This window comes from Ceratotherium simum, chromosome 23, assembly GCF_057802395.1.
Source record: "Ceratotherium simum simum isolate JZ-2026a chromosome 23, ASM5780239v1, whole genome shotgun sequence".
Lineage (NCBI taxonomy): Eukaryota > Metazoa > Chordata > Mammalia > Perissodactyla > Rhinocerotidae > Ceratotherium > Ceratotherium simum.
In genome coordinates, this window is record NC_141922.1 from 31213521 (window position 1) to 31233692 (window position 20172).

The window sequence follows — 20172 nt, forward strand, 5'->3', positions numbered from 1 at the left end:
ATAGTCATGATATCTCTTTGTGGAACTCTGCAGGGTAACTCTCAAATAGCTGCCATGGCAGAGACCATAGCTTATAATGTCACAGTCTATGTTGCCAAGGCAACAACACAGCCGGCAACAGAGGCTGACATTTTGAAACGCACATGTGATTTCATTATTTACAAGTTATAGGGAGGAAAGCAGAGCCAGTGTGGTGGCTTAGAAACATCTGTTTTAATTCTGCCTACTTACTTTTGAAAAATAGACAGTGCATTATTATAGGTATCCACACTCATGAAGAAGCGTATTCAGATTCATTCATTCTTTCAGCTATCCATCCATTCATTCATTCATTCAACAATCATTTACCTACTGGGCACCAACTATGTGCCTAACACTGGAAATACAAGAGTGGATAACATAGATATAGCCTTAGCTATTTTTTCTACATGCCTGATGTATGATATAATGAAACTACGATGAAGATCAATGTACAGGGTCTTAACCAGCATGGGGGAAAGGTGATGCTCAGACAGGGAAAAAGTTGTGCTTCTTTCTCCCCCATACCCCGTCATGAACATTTGGGTGGTGATAATCTACGCTACTATTTGTGTCTATTCTTCCCTCAAATGGCAATTCTAATGGGGTATTTATCCTTCAAAATGTTTTGTGAAAGAGGGATTCCTAATCAAATAATTTTGAAAAATGCAACAGGGAATATCTTGTTCCTACAGATTTGCAGGAATATTTCTCCGTTGGGTGTCTCCATGGAACCCTATTATGCAGTATTAGTCTTCCAAGGAATGCGCTTTGGGAAAAGCTATCTTAGTGCCTATTGTAAATTAAGATGGTGGTGATGACGCTGGCAATACGTGCATTAGTCATGGGCAATTGAAAGACTGTAAGCAACATACATACCACATAATTTATGAATCCCAAAGATATTATTCAACCTTTTATTACATATTGTCAGAAACAAGCAGCAGGATTCCTGCAGTTTGAAAACGTTTCTCACAACATGCCTCGTTTATACGTCATTTATGTATCTGCCTGATGTGCTTGAATTTAGTAACCTGAAAGCCAGCCCTACTGGCTGTGCTTAGGAATATTTAAATAGGTAAATGCAACACTCGATTTTAGGCAGTTATTTATTAAACTATAGGTGCAAATCTAAGGATGCAGGAGGATAGTGACGGTACAGATTCGCAAGGGGACAAGGGAAGCAAGGCTTGGTTGCTGATGGACACAACTAAGATAAGTCGGCTGTTAGCAAGGGATGTCTGCTCTGTGCCACTCCTGGCTTTAGATTTGGTGAGCAACACCAGGGCGCTTGCATGGCACTGGGGCTCATGCCTCATTGAGTTATTGCTTTTGAAATAAAATCGCTCTCACTTGAACACAGCTGAGGACATTGGAATTCTTCTACCTGCTTTTGTCATCAATTTTATTCAGCTGGCACTGCTCCATTGCTACCTGGTAATACAATTTAATTTGTGAGGGGAAGAGAAATCATAGTTTTTATTTCCTACAGAGGGTAAGAAGATTAAAAGAGCCGTGTAGGGCCCCTGCTGTGGAGAGACTGCAAAGGTGTTATTAGATGGAGACAGTGCATAATTCTGATGCCCCTTGCAGCATCAGTGAGCAAATTGTATTTGTGGGCAGGTGCTTCTGAATAGCAGGATTGCCACGACTCTGTGTGGAGGACGAGGTCTGTGCGATGGTTTGGCTTGCAGCCTTTCTGTGAGACAGCTTGGTGCAGGCACAGATGTCCCAAATAGTAATGCGACAGAGCAGCCCTCATGCTGAGAAACACTGTATTGTCTGACTCTTTTCAACACCCTCTGCATATGTTCTTGTATTTTTATATCCATTTAGCTCTCACACTTCACTGATCTTTTAAATTTGTAAACGAACAAAAGAGATGACTCTGTTTCAAATGAACCTAAACTGAATTACCTACTAAAAAGAAGAAGGCTGCTATATAAAGTCTGCATATGTGGGAAGAAGACCACCAGTTTATCCAGGCTTTGGTTAAAATGTCAATTGGGGACTTTAAAAATGCACACAAATATTCTTTTCTATATGTTAGAAAGTCACTGAAATCTAGTAGTTAGGAGAAAGCAAAAAACAAAGGATTTGGGGCTTGTAGCTCTGCTTTGAAGTGAGGCATTTCCAAACAGTTCCAGTCATTCTAGGACCTTCCTTCTTTGCTGCTCTGGACCAGACCCTTTGATAAACGCCAGGCGATACATAAAAATGAGCAAGACTAGATTCCGGTATAATGCATCAAATACAACTGGGTTTGAAAACAAGCCTTTGAATGTAAGAGCAATATGCAACTTAACCTCTCTAAACACCAGTTTCCTCAACTACGTAATGGGGATAATAGTGGAAGCTATTTCATAAGAATGTTGTGATCAAGCAATATGTATAAATGCTTTTCATAGTGTTTGGCATAGTATATGCTTATTAAATAATATCTATTATAACTTTCCTTTAAAAGTGAGTGATCTGTCAAGAACTTAAAGAGGTGTATGTGTACTTGTGTGCTTTTATCTGTATGTTTTTTTTTTTTCAACTAAAGGTGAAGATGTGTAAGGGAAATCACCAATATACTCATCTGAGCTAGAATTCTACCCTTCTGTGTCATTAGAGATGATTTAGAATAAATGTGAACTTGGTTTTCAATAGTGTTTGGAAGTCGCTAACATGCTGTGAAGAGCAGTGAGGAAGAACTCTGGATTTATAGTTCTACTTTTGCCACTAGTTACTTTGAATTGAGAATATGCTAAACAATGCAGACTTTTAGAGAAAAAACAGAAAGTACAAGTAACCCAGAAGCTCAGTATGTAAAGTCATTCATATTTATTCATTCATGCATTCATTCACTAAATAAACATTAATAGCACATCTACCATGTGCCTATGAGAGTTATTAGGTGTCAAAAATAGATTAGTAAGAGGTAAAATCTTTGCCCTTAAAGAACCTGCAGCTTTAGAGGAGAGACGAACAAGTAAAGAAATTACATCAATGTAACATAAAACGCATTATAATAAGCACAAATTAGGTTATTTGATTTGCAGAACAAGTTAACACCTCTCTCCTATTCAAAGGAACTGGACATCTTAAGTCATAAATATATAACAAGTGTCCTTGAAATTCTTGGATAATTTTATTTCAACTTTCTTTTTTTACTTTTGCTTTAGATACATTCTCTTTGTTGAGAATGTCCAATCTAGGGTATTTCTTTGAGTTTATATTAGCTTTTCATATTTTTTCTTTTAGGACAACTTGCAGTTCAGTTTGCCATTACACACATAGGAAAAGGTACATAGAATTTAAAAGTAAAAGAGTCAGAGCCCATTTCAAAGAAGTTGTCATCAAATGTTTATTTTTTATATAGTGTTAGGTAAAATAAGTTTCATATTTTAATGATGTAAAAAATAGATTTGAGGTCATCAGCCCCAAATATAGCCATATTGATCAAAACAGTTAGCTTTCTCTTTTCTTTTTTTTCATTTCCTTCTCTCTTGCTTCCTTCCTTTCTTCTTCCTTTCCTTTCCTCCCTTCCTCCTCATCACTCTCTCTCTCTTTTACTTTCTGTTTTATGCCATTTTTTTCTTTTCAAACTTGATGGCTTATCAAATTTACCAAAATAGCCAAGTATTTCTATTCTCTAAAACAACTAATAGTCTTACATAAAAACTGGACCTAAACTTGGAAGTTTCACCCTTTTATTAGCTCTAAAACTTAAAAACACTATAAACATTTTCAAACAGGAGCTGTTTCTGTAAATTTTGTGGAGAAAAAGAGCCACACTTGAGTAGAAAGGACATTGGCATCTGGCTGTACTACCAAAACAGCCATCTTCTTGGTGAAGTCTCTTTATATCATGGAATTCTACAATTATTATTGGTAAAATGAGGGAGTACAGTGACTGTACCCAAAATCTGACAATTTTGAGAAGCAGAATTCTTTTTTTCAAGTGAAACCTTACAAGTCATATCACTACATAAAGCAGTAAAAAATATAACTGGGGTAGCCAAAGTGGAGGTGAGGAGCTGTGTGGGCAGACCCCTGGCATATCTGAGGAGCCCATTCTCCAAAGAATGTAGTTTGGAAAACTTTGAGCTAGGAAATCTTATATTTGCATGATTAAGAAATATTGTTTAACATGTTAATTTATTTAGTTATCTGAGAGTGTAGTATTGAACTATCTTATCTTGCTCAAAGTTCATCAGGCTGCAGTTTTGCTCAAAATTTACCATTACTGGGATTATATCCTGGTTCTACTATATAGTTTGGGTGTTGATCTCTGAATTATTTTTCAAGTAATGGTTATTTCTTTCTTGCTCCAGTCAGCTGGCATTTGAGCACATTTTTGTGCATTTTAAATAACCCAGGACTGCTTTTTTAGAAAAGTTCTAGGATTTTAGATATTATATCTTTGGCATTGATGAAGAACTGATATATGAAGTGTGGAATACCTCTGTAATTTTTATTATAACTCTGCTATTAAGAACACCATTCATTACATTATTCAATGTCCCATCTATAAAAAAAAGATGTTGATACAATTTCTCCTGGAGTCCAGCATCTGGAACACATTTACATCTACTGACTAATTGGTTTGCTCCCGACCACTAAGCACTAAGAGCTACATGTTTCCACTTTTGCCCTGGCTGCTAGAAAACCTAGATATAAATATTTCATTCAATTGCTGCAATTTTATCCAAACTTGGAGACTTGATGTATATGTCTTCTCATTTACAATGCAGTTTTGCCTTTTTGATTGTATTAATGGTTTTTGGTTTATTACAGCTATTCCATTATCATAAACTATCTCAAATCCTATTTTGGATACATTTTAAGGTAAGGTAAATATCTATACCTTTTTCCTCTTATTCACACCCTTTCTTTTTTCCAACTTTTAATTTTTTTTCTATTTATACTTTTGTGTTAGCCCAAAATCCTCTTGAAAGCAGAAACTGAGACAAGGGCTTTCATGCAGATAGTTTATTAGGGAAATGAGAAGAGAGAACAGGAATGAGGAACCAGATAGAGTGAAACAGAAAGGGAGAGAGAGCCAGTTCCTTGGTAATATGCCACGTTGATCGCTGGAGTGGGCAACTGAAGCTCGATCCAGCCAAGACCTTCTGAGGTGTCCTGAATAAGCCTCAGAATAGAGAATATGCCTCAGAATGTCTATTTCAGTGAGAGAAAGGACCAGATTCCTTCCACCATCAGTCAAAATGTGCCTCCTAGAGTGTTAATAAATGCTCACATCCATTCCATGCTGCTGCAAGTCAAAAACGGCAGCTATATCATGCTGTCAGGTTACACCTGTGAACATTCATTGCTGCGGCAATACCCAGCTCAAATGAGTAAATTGGTGAGATTTCCCTCACACATCTTTACCTTCAGGTGAAAAACAAAACATACAGACACAAGCACACGAGTACATATACACATACATGAGAATAAGGCCAGTACCTCACCTTAAGTTCTTGACAGAGTATTCATTTTCAGAGAAAATAATAATAGATATTATTTAATAAGCATATACTATGCCAAACACTATGAAAAGCATTTACACATATTGTTTGATCTTCACAACATTCTTATGAAATAGGTTCCACTATTATCCCCATTACGTAGTTGAGGAAACTGGTGTTTAGAGAGGTTAAGAAGTTGCATATTGCTCTTACATTGAAAGGCTTGGTTTCAAACCCAGTTATATCTGAGGCTTTATACCGTAATCTAGTCTTGCTCATTTTTATGTATCGCCTGGCATTTATCAAAGGGTCTGGTCCAGAGCAGCAAAGAAGGAAGGTCCTAGAATGACTGGAACTGTTTGGAAATGCCGCACTTCAAAGCAGAGCTACAAGCCCCAAATCCTTTGTTTTTTGCTTTCTCCTAACCACTAGATTTCAGTGACTTTCTAACAACACAGAAACCAAGAAGAGGGAAAATAATACATTGATTGATCTCGATAATTGAAAGCCATTAGGTAAATACTCATTGACCAGAGATTTCCACTTCATCCACTTTAGAATTGATACACAGTGATTTGTGTGTGATAACTTCAGTTTCTGAGTCCATAAAAATGCATCATTTTTAGCTTGGAAAGCTATTTAAAAAGACTGATTTGTATTATTACTGAAACTAAACCCAAAGTAGTTGAGGTCATCTCCTGTGCAACTATCAGTGTTTGAGAAAAGTTGCTAAACAAATGGAAAGTCACACATTTATAGAGGATAGGGTCCTAAACTAGTACTAATCTCTGCCATATTGCATTTTTTCATAGCTTTCTTTTCGATCTAGCTAATTCTTTGGTTTCTAGGTGAAGAGCCATATTGCCATAAATGTTAAGGAGCAGATATGATTCTATGTCTTTATCATATTCTTTGATATGATATTGATAATGATATTTTCTATTGTTGATTTAAAAGGACACTCTATTGTCTAAATACCAAGCATGCAGACAGCAGAACTGACGATTTTCTCTGAAAATGTAGGAGAATGCCTTATATTCTTCAGATAAAATGTCATTCTCTTTCTACATAGGATTAAGTCATAGAGTGAGCTAAAATTGAACTTTGCAACTCTTCAAGTACTCAGGTAACCATTGAATTGAAGATTCTAGAAGTCAACATTATTTGGCCAATTTTAAGATCAAGTGGACATAAATAAATCTTGGGGAAAATAAAAGAACAACTGGTTAGGAGGGGAGCTCATTGTGATGAGCATGTCGGGGAAAGTAAGATGTCAACAGTCTCTTCAAAGTAGCTAAATTATTTGGTCAATTGAACTGTTTCCCACATTGATGGATGTGTACCACAGGTAGCCCATGGACTCAGCACTACAACACATTGACTCATTTCAGAAGAAAGTTATGCATTTTTCAATTCTTCTAATTATGTTAGTGATATAGCCTCAGTTTGGTGCTTGTTGTCATGTCTTTCTAACATTTCCTAATTTCCTTCTTTAATACATGAAGAGCAGGACCTAGGCTTATTGCTTTTTGTAGGCAAGAACAATGATAACAACACAATAATAATAGCCAATGATTTTTAGAGTTTACTACATGCCAGGTACACTTCTAAGAACTTCACATATGTGATCTCATTTTAAAAACATTTTAGAGAAGTTTAATGGGTCTATACAGAAAAGTCCATAAATCATGTTTACCGTGATGATTTTTAAAAAACTGACCCACGCTTTTAACCAGCACTCATATCAAGAAGCAGAATATTACAAGCATCCCTCTGTGACCCCTTCCAATTTCTACATGCTCAAGGATAATTATAGCCTGACTTCTAACAGCACACATTAATTTTGCCTATTAAGGCACTATATAAATAGACACATCTGTGTGTACTTCTTTTGCTCAACATTATGTTTACAAGATTCATCCATATTGTTATGTGTAATTATAGATTATTCATTTTCATTGCTGAATAGTAGTCCATTATATAACTATAACACCATTTATTTATCCATTCCATTATCATTCACTCTATTGTTGTCCATTTGTACAGTTTCCAATTTGGAGCTATTAAGAATAGTGCTGCTATGAATATTCTAGTACATGTGTTTTGATAAACACATGAGCACATTTCTATTGTGTATATGCTTAGGAGTGGAATTGTCGAGTCATAGATATGTATATAATCAGCTTCATTAGAAGAGTTTTCCAAAGTGGTTATATCAATTTACCTTTGCACCCAGAGTTTATGAGCATTCCATTTCCTCTTCAATACTGGGTACTTTTCAGCTTTTTCATTTTAGCCATTCCAGAAGAGCTGGAGAAACATACAACATACGCTAGGCTTGGCTCCTAGGAATGTAGCCGTACTGAAGAAAGGGATTGCCCAGTGATCAGTGTCTTTGCTATGATCCATACCAGCAGAATGGATAGCTTTTCTCTCTTTCTTTTTTAAACGTTTAAAAAGTGTAAAATTAACATATTTATAGAAAAGGTAAACAGTTTAATAAATAACTACAAAATGAACATTATTCAGCAGCATTCAGGTTAAGAAAGAAAACATTGCCTTCAACTCCTAGAAGACCCTGTCTGTCCCTTCTGATCTCAAATTTCTACATCCAAGAGGTAATTGCTATTCTGACTTTTGTGATGATAGTTCTGTAACAATTTCCTTGTTTTTCTTAATAGCTCTACCACATCTTTGTAAACATGTTAGTTTTTTGTTTTTGAAGAAAATCATGCTGATCTATTCTTTTATGCTTCTCTGTGAGGTTCTTACAAGTTGCATGTAGTGTAGTCCATTCATTTTCACTGCTTTATGGTACCTCATTGTGTGAATATACTAGAAATTATCCATTCTACTATAAAAGGACATTTGGGTTGCTGCGAGTTGTTACCCATCCTAAACAATGCTGCTATAAGAATTCATATGCATTCTTTGTAGATGTGGATGGGTTTATGATACATACCTGGAGATAGTCATAGGGTTCACATACCTTCACCTTTAATAGCTAACGCGTAAATGTTTTCAGAAGTGGTTGCAATAATTTAAACTTCTACTGGCAGTTTACAAGAGTAGATGTTGTCCCAAATTCTTGTCTACACTTGCTATTGTTAGGCTTTATGCAAAGTAGTCATTAGGTAGTGATATCTCATTGTGGTTTTTAACTGATCTATCTCTGGTGATTGAAGAATTTAAACACATTTGCAAGTTTATCGGCTTTTTGGATTTCCTCCTTTGTGAAAGGCCTGTTTAAATCTTTTGCCCATTTTTCTATTGGATGGTCTGTCTTATTGATTTGATTTTTAGGAACATTTTATATATTCTGGATACTAGTCTTTCATCATGCATTTATATTACAAATATATCATCTTCCATAGTGGGTATTTTAATTCTTGTTTCCCTGATGGCTTATGAAGTTCAACATCTTTTCATGTTTATTGGCCATTTGGACATTCTGTTTTGAGAAAAGTTCAAGCCTTTTTGTACAGTTTTCTATTGGTTTGTCAAATATGCAAGAGATTATTGATTTGTGGGAGTTTTTTTTTAATACATTACAGATTCAAGTTCTTTGGCAGATAAAAAATTATAAATATTTCTTCCTATCCATGGTTGCTTTTAGATACTATTATCAGTGTTTTGATGGACAAAAATTATTAATTTTAATATAATTCCATTTTAATTTTTTAAAATTATGGTTAGTGCTTTTTGTTTTCTGCCTAAGAAATCTTTGCTTATGCCAAGGTCATGAAGATGGCCTTCTATAAGCTTTGTTTTCTCTTTTATATTTACTTCTTCAACTCACCTGGAATTGATTTTTCTTTGTATAGTGGGAGGTAGGGGTCACAATACATATTTTTCCACATAGATATACAACTGATGCAGCACTATTTAATAAGAAAATCATCCCTTTCCCACTTCACTGTACTGCCATCTTCATTGTACTTCAGGTCACTGAATCTACGTAGGTCTGTTTCAGGCACTGTACTTTGTCCCATCGATCAGTTTGTCTATCACTCTCCAGTGCACCAATGTCTTGACTAATAGAGCTCTATAATAATCGGTGGAAAGCTTTCAAATTTGTTCTGCTTCTTCAAAATTGCCTTGGCATATAAATTACCTTGCATTTCATATAAACTTTAAAATCAGGCTGTCAATTTTCTCAAAAGAAAAAGTCTGCAGAAATTTTGACTAGAAAAACGTAGAATCTGTAGATAAGTTAGAGGAGAACTGACACCTTTATCTCATTTAATTTTCACTAAAATCCTCTGAGACAGGAATGATTATTATCTTCATTTTATAAGTGAGGTAACTGGTGAAAAGATCAGTTAAGGAACTTGTCTTATACCACCCAGATAGTTAGTACTTGACTCTGGATTCCTATCCGGAGTGCCCAGAGCAGAAGGTAGCTAAAATTTGATAACAGTGTTTTGTTTTCAGAATATTAATTTTATGATTGCTTTCTCTTTATAATCTATGATACGGGTTTCCAAATAAATAGTAATAGAAAGTTTATATTTGAAATTAAAAATGAGGCCATTTAATAAACACCTTAAACAAATAGTTCAGGTGCTAGGCAGACAGTAAAAATTGAGAAATTGTGTGTATGAAAGGTTGGTTGTGTTTCAAGAAACTCTGACCAATTGAAAGTGCTTGCTTGGTGGTTACTATATTAACGTTAAGCTGGTTTGGGACAATAACTAGTTAAAGATGTCTAGTTCACGTCATCGACATTGATGAAGGTAGTTTCTTTGATTTTCCTCCTGCTAGCTGATGATGTGTAACTCTAAAACCATTAGCTACACCAAAATATGTAGGAAATAAGATGGGAAACATTCAGTGATGAGGGAACTAAGTGTATAATCTGAAGCTTTCTCAGGGTAAAAAATTCTATTATTCTGTGAAATCAAAGAGCTGGAAAAGGTCATTGAATACGGCAAAAAATTTTTTTGTTATCCTACGCTATTTTCTTGGTGAAAATGAAACAGGGGTCCTTCCATGATAGCTGTGACTAACATGTACAATCAACAAATACCTACAAGCTACAGGCACAGTGCTAGTACTGTGTATTTACCAGTGAACCAAACATACACAGCTTCTGCCTGTATGAAGCTTACAGTCTAAGAAGTTAGTCTCCATGGAATATTACAATTAAAAGTAAGTCTTAAAATTTGTTAAGACATTGAGAAAATTACTTAAACGTCAGGCCTCATATCCTAATTTAAAAAAATGGGGCAATATATAAAACCAACTCATTTTGTCTTTGCTAGAATCAAACATAGGTTGTGTTGGGAGATGGTATTAAATTTTAGAGTTAAGGTGAGTAGATTAAGAGATTTATAACTTGAGTATATATTAAAGATGGAGTAGACATCATACCTGTCTGTATAGAACTATGCTCAATGTATTAATTAAGATAAAGAGTAAGGCAACTAGGAGGATGTGCAACTATGACATACAACTATCTATTGGGGCTTTGGGGAAAAAAAGGAGGAGGCTTGGCAATAGATGTTAGCTCAAAGCTGGTCTTCCTCAGCAAAAAAGAGGATTAGCATGGATGTTAGCTCAGGGCTGATCTTCCTCACAAAAAAGAGTAAGGATTTCCATCTACCACTAAGGATAAATTTCAAACTATTCCTAACATAATAAATCTACTAGTGGGTCCTTTAAACTTTTAGGTAACTGATTTTATCTTGAAAAATAAGTAGAGTTACTTAGTGCCTAATGTACAAAACATAACCATCTATGAATTGAAGAATAAATTTGGGTAAATATCCTATGTGGTCATCAAAAGGGATTTGTGCTTTTACGGTTTTTTTCACAGAAGTCATACAGGGGTAACCCTATTGCCTAATCTTAATTTTGTGTTGATCTTTATATTGGAGACAAATTTTCTTTTGACTTCTAGTGAAGTCATGTATTAAATAAGATATTAATTCTAATTTTATCTGAGATTATTTCTTAGGTCTAATTTCACAGACTTACTAGTATTTTTTTTTCTTTTCTTTCTGTTACTCCTTTGAGCCCTTGGTTGCCTATATTGGGCTATTCTGTAGGTTGTATATATTGCTAAGTATTTAGAGGGAAAAATTTCAGAAGAATCATGAGCAGAATATTGGGCCTTTTTTAACTTCCTAAGGTCACTATGAAATTCTAGAGTCTCATTTTGCTTTCACTGTTTCAGTTATATGCTTTACCAGATCAGGTACAATATTGAAGTTCAGAGTAAAGTGAAGTGGAAAATGATGACTCTCACCTGAATCCAAAATATCTTCTTTAGGGAAAGAGAAAAAAAAAGTGTTCATCATTAAATAATCAAGTGTACTTCTTCCATAATCAGAAATGCAAGTAAAATTCCACTTAGGCTTAACCAGAAGCCTATTTAGCACTTGAAGATTATAATCATACAAAAGTGTAACCAAGAATTTCCATCTCTTATTAATGTAGTTATCCCTGTTATAATAGCGGTAGGAAGCAGTTTTTTCAAAAGAGATTTTCAATGTAATAAACCTTTTCAGAATTACTGCCAGTTCTATCATGCGGATCTCCTAATATCGTGATGTCAACTAACAAACTATATTTGGTTCAGATCTGTGCACACATTAGCATCAGGGATTGCCTGTGTTAAAAAACACCAGCCAGCCTAGTCAGTAAGCTTGATATCAGGTGTAACACGTTTTTGGTATAAGAACAAACTATCTCAAAAGCTGATATTTGGGAATTACCAAGATAAATGTGGTTGGCCCAGTATTGTCCCTATCAAAATTACTTTGTTTGAAGGCAGAATAAGAAAGGAGGCTGAAATTTCATTTTCTAAAAGTCAGGTCTCTTGTATTCATAGGAGTTAATTGAAGCCTAAAGCAGACAATCAAGGAGAATAAAAATCACCAGGATAAAGGGAACGTTCAATTATTCAACTCTGATTTTGTTTTTGTTTTTCTTTGTCTTGATTGTGTTTTCAATGCCCGTAAGAAAGAGCCTCAGATCACAAAAAGCTGGATCTAATGCTGACGAAAAGAGAATTGAATCCCAAGATAAGTGAGTTGTTTGCGATAGTACATAGTCTCAATTGAGTTTGTCTCCTGACATAATCAAATTATAACCTAGGGTACCAAGAAAAACTGCAAATTAGATTATTTATTCTCTTCTGGTAGTCTTTGAGTTACAACAAAGAATGAAAGTAAATCAAGAGACCGGAGGTGATGTGAATGTCTTGAAAGAATATTCTGGGAACCATGTGTGAGATTTACTTACCTAATTCCAGAAAAGGAATGGGCTACAAATTATTAGATTAGAAATGATGATCCTAAGAGAAAACATAACTGTTTTTCTTCTAGCTGTGTTTACTAATCTGGCAGAGAGAGAATAAATATTCAGAACATGTCAATAAATATTCTGTAGATACTCTTCCACTGGTTTTCAATATGGCCATTTGACCCAGGCAGAAATAAGCTCTCCCACTGTTCAACTCATAACAATATATTTGTACGGTGGGTTTTATAGAGTTTTCAATAAATAATTTACTCAACAAACCTAATTCTAATATATACTTTGATAACCTGCTCTTAATGAATATAACTAAAGAATAATTTTCAGAACAATATTTTTACTTTGGTTTTCAGAGTAAGATATGTATAAATAATCAAATTACTCAGTCCTCAACCAGAATCTTTCTTAGAATTTCCTCTAAATAACTTCCCTCTGTGATATACAGGGTTTTATTGACGAGATTTTGTAGGCGAGACATTTCGAGTTTCTCTCTGTTTCTACCTCTCAAGGATTTGAGAAAGCATCTCAGTTTGCCCTAAAATTAAACTCTTCAACAATCACAGTTTGAGCTTTTCATTTAGCTAATTAGTACTTATTCTTCCAATTGCATTGTTGTCACCCATATGGGAGAGGAGCAGCAGATTGCCTGTCTGTTCCTTTTGATTTTCCTGCTAAACTGTAAAACATGGTGTTTCCTTTCTGGTTTATTGTCACTATTCTCTACAATCAAGAGAAATTGTGAGGCAAGGAGTAGGAGTAACTCAATCTCTTATGGAAAAATCTTGATGTACTCGCCCGGACACATTTTGGCATGTAGGGCTCACCTATACAAAGCAATGAGTGGGTTAATTAAAAATCTCAGGGCAATAAAAGTGAGCAGACAAATTGTCTGGAAGTCACTGATGGCCAATGCCCTATAGACACCCCTAGATATGTGTATATTAACGTGAATTACAACAATAGCTAAGTAGTTTCACCTCATGATACTCAGTGGTAAAGTGGTATCTATTTTGAAATATTAAAACTATTTTAGATGATTTTTTTTGTTTATTGTTGGTAACAAATAAATTCTTATCTCAGCTATATAGGTGCAGTTATTTATCTATCAATCAAAGTCCAGGCAGGAAAGAGAAGGCTCAAACAGATGGGATTTCGAAGTAAATGTAATGAAATGTAAGAAAACGTAATGAAAGGTCTACAAAGGAGTGGACAGAGATAAGGAAACTAGCTAAGGGTGCAGAGGCACTCATGTACTATCGAAAAGCGGAAGGCATTACCACCTCTAAGCCTGAAGGATCAAGAAGAGAAAATAGTGCTCCTGCAGCCAGGTGAGAGCAAGAAGAGTGGTAAGCAAGATGGGAGTAGAAACACCTTGGCCTCTCTACCCCTGCCCTCCAATCTCCACTGATCACCTTGGGCAGAAGTTGAATGGGGCAAGGAGGCAGGGATTGGGGTACAAGGCAAGAAGAAATAAACTTGCTAAATAAAAATATCACTTATGGAGTATAACCCGAGGCAACTGTAAAACTGTTCACTTCATTAGACTTTTGTTGTTGTTGTTCAGCCCTATTCTATGATCCATTGCTGCAGATTAAGATGAGGTAAATTTCAGGCACCGAGGACATAGTAAGCACTCACTGAATAAATATCTGTTGAATGAATAAATGACTGAATGGGAAAATTGGTTGAATCATCTATTTGGAATTTTTCAAATTTAGATTAATAAAAGTCTTGGTTCTATTTTTATAATATAATAATTTTTATATTTCCCAAACTATTTCTCATAAATTCATTCTTCTTTATATTCCCACTGCCCCGTTCTAATCCTGAAGCTCATCAATCTGTTTCTCTAAGCTCACTGAGATAGATGAGCTTCATATTTTCCATTGTCAAAGCATAGTGCATAATTCAAATCAGCCAGATGCCCCTTAACAGAGGCTGGAGGAATGCAGCACCCAGTCCTCACATCCCAAAGGAGGGGGATGAAATAATATTAACGGAGTTGCATGATACCTAAATCAAGCATTGTACATTATGTTTTTTCTCTGTTTTACTCCACTAAGGGACCAAACACATTAAATTAGAAAATAGCCCTGCGTCAAGGTAGAGACAGTCAATGTCTGTGCTTGAAATGTAGTTAAATGTAAGAGTGAGAGACAATTTCAGTGCAGTGAGGATGAAAGTGACCTTATTAAATAGATCCCAAGCTGCTTCTTAGGCTGTCCTATAAATATCGGCATTTCAGAACAATAATAATCTATTGATCATGATAAGATATTGATAATGCTCATTTAATGATGCTCGCTGTGTGCCAGAAGGGACTCGAGGTGCTTTAAATAAGTTCTTTCTCTCCTACCATCTGAACCCTGCAAGTGTTGACCATTTTTAATGATAACAATAATATCAATAAAAATAAGAGCCACCATCTATTAAGTGCCTACTAGGCTCAAACCTCACTTGTATTCTCTAACTCAATTATCCAATCAATTTTATGAAGTTGGAATGAGTATAACTTTCCAGATCAGATAACCTTGCCCACGGGCACACGGTCAGAGCAGCAGAGCATGTAGCAAGTAAGTTGTAGAGCATAGGTGGAGCCCAGGTTGTCTGATCTCAATTCTTTGCTCTTAACCAATACAGTGACTACCCTCTTTTGACTCCCATTTGATTTAATATATTTTTGGCTGAAATTAGAAAAGCTCGTCTCCCACTTGGCTCTACAGGGTGCTATAGAAATGCCTCTGAGAGTGGAAAGACAGATATTTCATTTCTGCCATGTGTGGTGTAGGGGAGGAAGATTCAGATGACTTGACTGAGAGTGACTGTGATGAGAGAAGAGAGAGCAAGAAATTGTACAGTGACGAAAGTGAATTTTTGAAGGAAAAACTGTCACAGTTGACTAAAGGAGAGTGTATTGTCATTCTACTCCATGTTCTTCTTCCACTTGTATTTATTTATTTTCAACATGGAGCCAGACACATTCAACTTGACCCATTGTTGCCTTTAAATAGAGTCAGCTCTCCCAAGCAACTCTGAGCAGCAGCCTCCATGTAACAGCACTGGTGACAACAACAACCGGTCCAAATAATTCTTCCTTACCTTGACTCTGGTTTCTTCCTAATCATGGTGACTCTAGACTCCAGCTTTCCATTCTAGTTTTTGGTCTCTGGCTAAAGTGCAGAGCCAAAGTGGCCCATTTGGCCTTCCTTCTCTGGCTTAGTGGAATGAATCTCCCTCTTAACCTTTGGCTCTGTCTCATCTTCTCATGTCATCATTGGCAACGGCTTTGAGGGATGGGGCTCTCTTTTAAGTCTCAGTCCATTTAGACACTTTTAATCAAGCCAATCCCCAGCATACCCACTCATAGAGGGAAAGTTAAGCCTAAAGTTTTTAAAAGGAAAAGTTAAAAACTTTTACAGAATTAGACATGTTCAAGTATGGCAATTCCCACCTACTCTCTTCAAACAAAGTTTAATACGTGTTTTTGTGTATTAAATTCTGCAATAAGTACTTCAATCCCTAAGTTTCTATCTAGGGTTCTGTTTTACATATATGAGAGAACAAGACTTTTGTAGAATGCTCCATAGTAAAGAAGTTTTTTTGGAGCCAATTTTCAATGCTGCTTAAAAATGATTTTTTAATATAGGCAAAGTGAGGAGGGTCTCAAAAAAAGATCTAATCTACATACTCCCTTTAGGAATCCTAGAATGTTAGAGCAAGTGAGATGTATATACCCCAAACCAAACAGACACCAAGAAAAAGTAGAAAAACAGATGTGGGACTTACAAGAAAGAGAGACAAATCTCCTAGGCTCAATCCCACCTGTGACACCTAGTAGCAGTATAATCTTAAACAAATTTCCTAACCTTTCTCTGCTTCTGTTTTATCTGTAAAATGGGACTTATTATGATTATAGCACCTAGTATATGGTGTTTTATGAGAAGTGAATGACATGATATTAAAGTATGGGAGGCTCTTAGAACAGTGCCCAGCATAAGAAGTGCTTAATAAACGGCAGCTGTCATTGTAACCAGCGACTAACTATGCGACTATTGCAAGTCACAGACCTCAGGAGCCCACTATCTTCCTCCTTAAACAGCATTGGCCTTTGATCTAAAAGTCCCTCTGTCCCGGATAATATAGTCTCTCACTAGAAATAGGCTCCCGTGACCAAATGGCAATCAGTTAAATTCTGACTGATGGCATCATGCACACTTTAATATTTCTAAGCTCTAGTGTAAATCCCCTCCCACCCCCCACAGAATATGTCAAACTAAAGGGGACAGCAAGAACAGAAATCTCATCACTCTTATTATTCCCCTTGCATGATTCAGAATGCACTATCGTTTGTATGGTATCTGCAATAACTCCCAAGAAACCTCATTCTGTCACTAAAGATACAGCCTTTGAGGATTTGCCTGCACTGTTTGTCAAGCTTTGCAGCCTTCACTTTAATCTCTCAGCCAGAGTAGTTGTCTGCTACAGAGAGGTCATTCTAAAGCCTATACAGGTAATGTATTTTCCTCTCTTCTTCTGTACTGTCTTTTATGGGCTTTCTTCCCCTTTAGGATTACAGACAAGAACCATAGAGAGGATTCATTCAAAATCCATGCCCCTCTCCTCCTCTTTGTGTCAGGAGAATATAGTATTCAAGTTCAACATGGGAGGCAGACAGATGTAATATCCTGACTCCACCATTTATTAGCTGTGTAATGCAAGGCAGTTTTCTTGATATCTTTGAACTTGAGTAAATAAGCATTATGGTGAGAGTGAATTAAATGAGCTTAAGTAATTAATTAATTAATTGCATGTAGTAACCTTGTAATAGTGGTATCAATTGTTGTTGTACTTTCCACTCTCTAATATCTGACGTTTTTCCATGTTTCCTCTCTGCAATTACGTCAAGATCTTTATATTTTATTTATTTATTAGTCTATTCTCCTCTCCCTTTCCCCCCCACAAAACGCATACCCTCTTAGCAATCTGCTCTGAATCTTGGCTCACCACCTGATACCGCTCAGACTTTGTACCCTGCTCCTCTCATTAAAACACTCCTGGTCTGGTGATCTTCCACATTCCTTTCAAACCACTTATTCCAATTCCTCTGCTTGATTAACTGCAGCATCACACAGTATAAGCAATTACCATTCCACTTTTCCTAATGTACCAGGGTAAAGCTTCTCACTTTCTATCGAAGCCACTTTTCTGAAACACTAGAGCACTCTGGAGGAGAGCTCCTAGAGCCACTGGTGGTACTGAGGTTGGAGCAGATTTAAAATTGCCTGCAGGTGCCTCAGACAAATGCTTCTGGCGCTGCCAGTGTCCCGCAGTCACTCCAAAGCCTGAGGGTTCGGAAGCTGAAAGGAATCCTTGGTACCAGCACAGAGGGATGGAATCTAGACATATTCTCTACATCAGGTGGCAAGCACAGACTAGGGTAATGCTTAAGGATGAGGGTTTTAGAATCAAGACAGATAGAAGGTAAGATCCCAGCAAGACTACTTTCTACCTGTGTGGTCTTGAGAAAGTTATTTTAACTTTTCTGTTAAAAGTTTTATCGATTTAAAAACAGGAGGATTAATAAAGTAATATCTATTTTTTAAAGAGGTTCTAAGCATTAAGTGGCATAATGCATCTGAAAGGGCTTAATAAATTGCCTGGCATATTATATTATCATCATCATAATTATTGTAAATATAATATGCAGCTGAAGATGTATAGATACATCTTCATATATGTATATACATACATTTTCAGCTGCATATTAAATTTACAATAGTTATGATAATGATAATATAATATGCCAGCCTATTTATATATAAAATATTCATTCATCTCCTTCTCCACTGCCATGATCTTTCCTTAAGCTGCTACTATACCCTCTCTGGAATAATAGAACAGCTTTTAGCTGGTCATCATCCTGTTCTACCCCTGCATCTCTCTACTCTATTATCCACAAAGCGGTCAAAGTGTTTTTTACAACATGTAAACTAGATCACGTCACTCTTCTATTCAAAATGAGTTTTCATTGCATTTAGGAAAATCTCTAGTCTTTAGCAATGCAACATAGCCCCTGTCTAGTTCTCCCTCTTCACATCATACCATTTCTCCCCACCCCCAATGAAATTTCAGCCTCTTGGTCTTCTTGCAGTTCTTCAGGCGCACGTATTTCTTGCCTACCTGAGGGCCTTTGCACGTGACATCCCTCCACCTGGAGTGCTCGTCACCAAGCTATTTGCCTGTTATCACATTCTATTTCTTCAGGTCTCAGCCATGTTTCCTCAAAGAAGTCCTTCTTCACCCCTCAGTCTTCATTCCCTTTCATATTCTCCCATAGCACAGGGAATTTTCCTTTAGAAAGCTTATCTTTATTTGCATTTCTATATTTATGTTTCTGATTCTCTGTTTAATATCTGCCTCATGACTAGTCTGTAAGCACAATGAACACAGGAGTCACATCTATTTTGTTTATTTCTTTACACCAAGTATCTAGCCCAGAGTCAGACACATGGTAGATGCTTCATGAATATTTGCAGAATCAATTATGAGTGAATATGACAAAAACAGGAAGGAAGCTCTTTCTCCTCTTGCCTTAGCAGACTCATCACCATCGGCAGCATCAGCAGGATCTTTACAACAACAGAAGCTACGATTTATTGAAAGGCTGCTGTGTTCCAGGCCCTGTGCTAAACTTTTTCTATGTATCTTCTCATTTAATCTTCACTATCATCCTATCTTACTTTACAGATAAGGAAAAGAAGCATACTCAAAGCCATATAGCTATGGTGGAGCCCAGAATCAAAGCCATACCTCGCTGACCTAGAACCTGTGACCTTGCTACAAGCAGAGAGAACCGAGCAGGTTACAACTTATCCAGAGGAATGAATTACTGCTTTTCTTGCTCTTCAAAAGCCTAATTTTCAAAATCTCCCTCAAAAGATACATTCCAGTGCTTAAAATTTCCAAATGACTGAGAAATCAGGCTTGAATCAAAACTGCCTTCTCTCAATGCTGGAAATGAATAATAAATTGCCTGTGTCCTAAGCTCAGTAAATCTTTTCATGATGTTTGTATTCTTTCAGACTGTCACTAAGGTAAGAGGTAGAGAATTAGAAACAATATCGCTCAGACATCAGTGAACCACTGCATTGATCCTGTCACTCTGTGCAACCACCTTGTCACCAACAGTGCCCTTTTTAACTAGTAAAGAAAGACAGAGTCCATCTTAGTTTATAAAGAAAAAAGAAACATTGTAATGTAATAGAATTTTATATATGGTTTCCCACAGCAGAGGTATTATATCACCTTATATGGTCATAGGTAATGTGCTTAAGTTATTTAATCATCTCAGAATTGAACTAGAGACCATTGATTTCAATGGATTATTTTTATTCCACTTTCCATTCCTTTAAAAATAAAGAAAAAAAAGACATTT

The 20172-nt window shown here is 36.2% G+C and overlaps 1 long non-coding RNA gene across 1 annotated transcript in view; it reads left to right on the top strand.

The window, feature by feature from the left end:
- The window catches only part of LOC147913996 (uncharacterized), a 72479-nt gene extending 52591 nt beyond the window's left edge, over positions 1-19888 (top strand). Inside the window, exon 3 of the long non-coding RNA XR_015555929.1 lies at positions 19485-19888. This is a non-coding gene — a long non-coding RNA (uncharacterized LOC147913996). The remainder of the gene's footprint in view (positions 1-19484) is intronic.
- Positions 19889-20172: the final 284 nt, after the last annotated feature.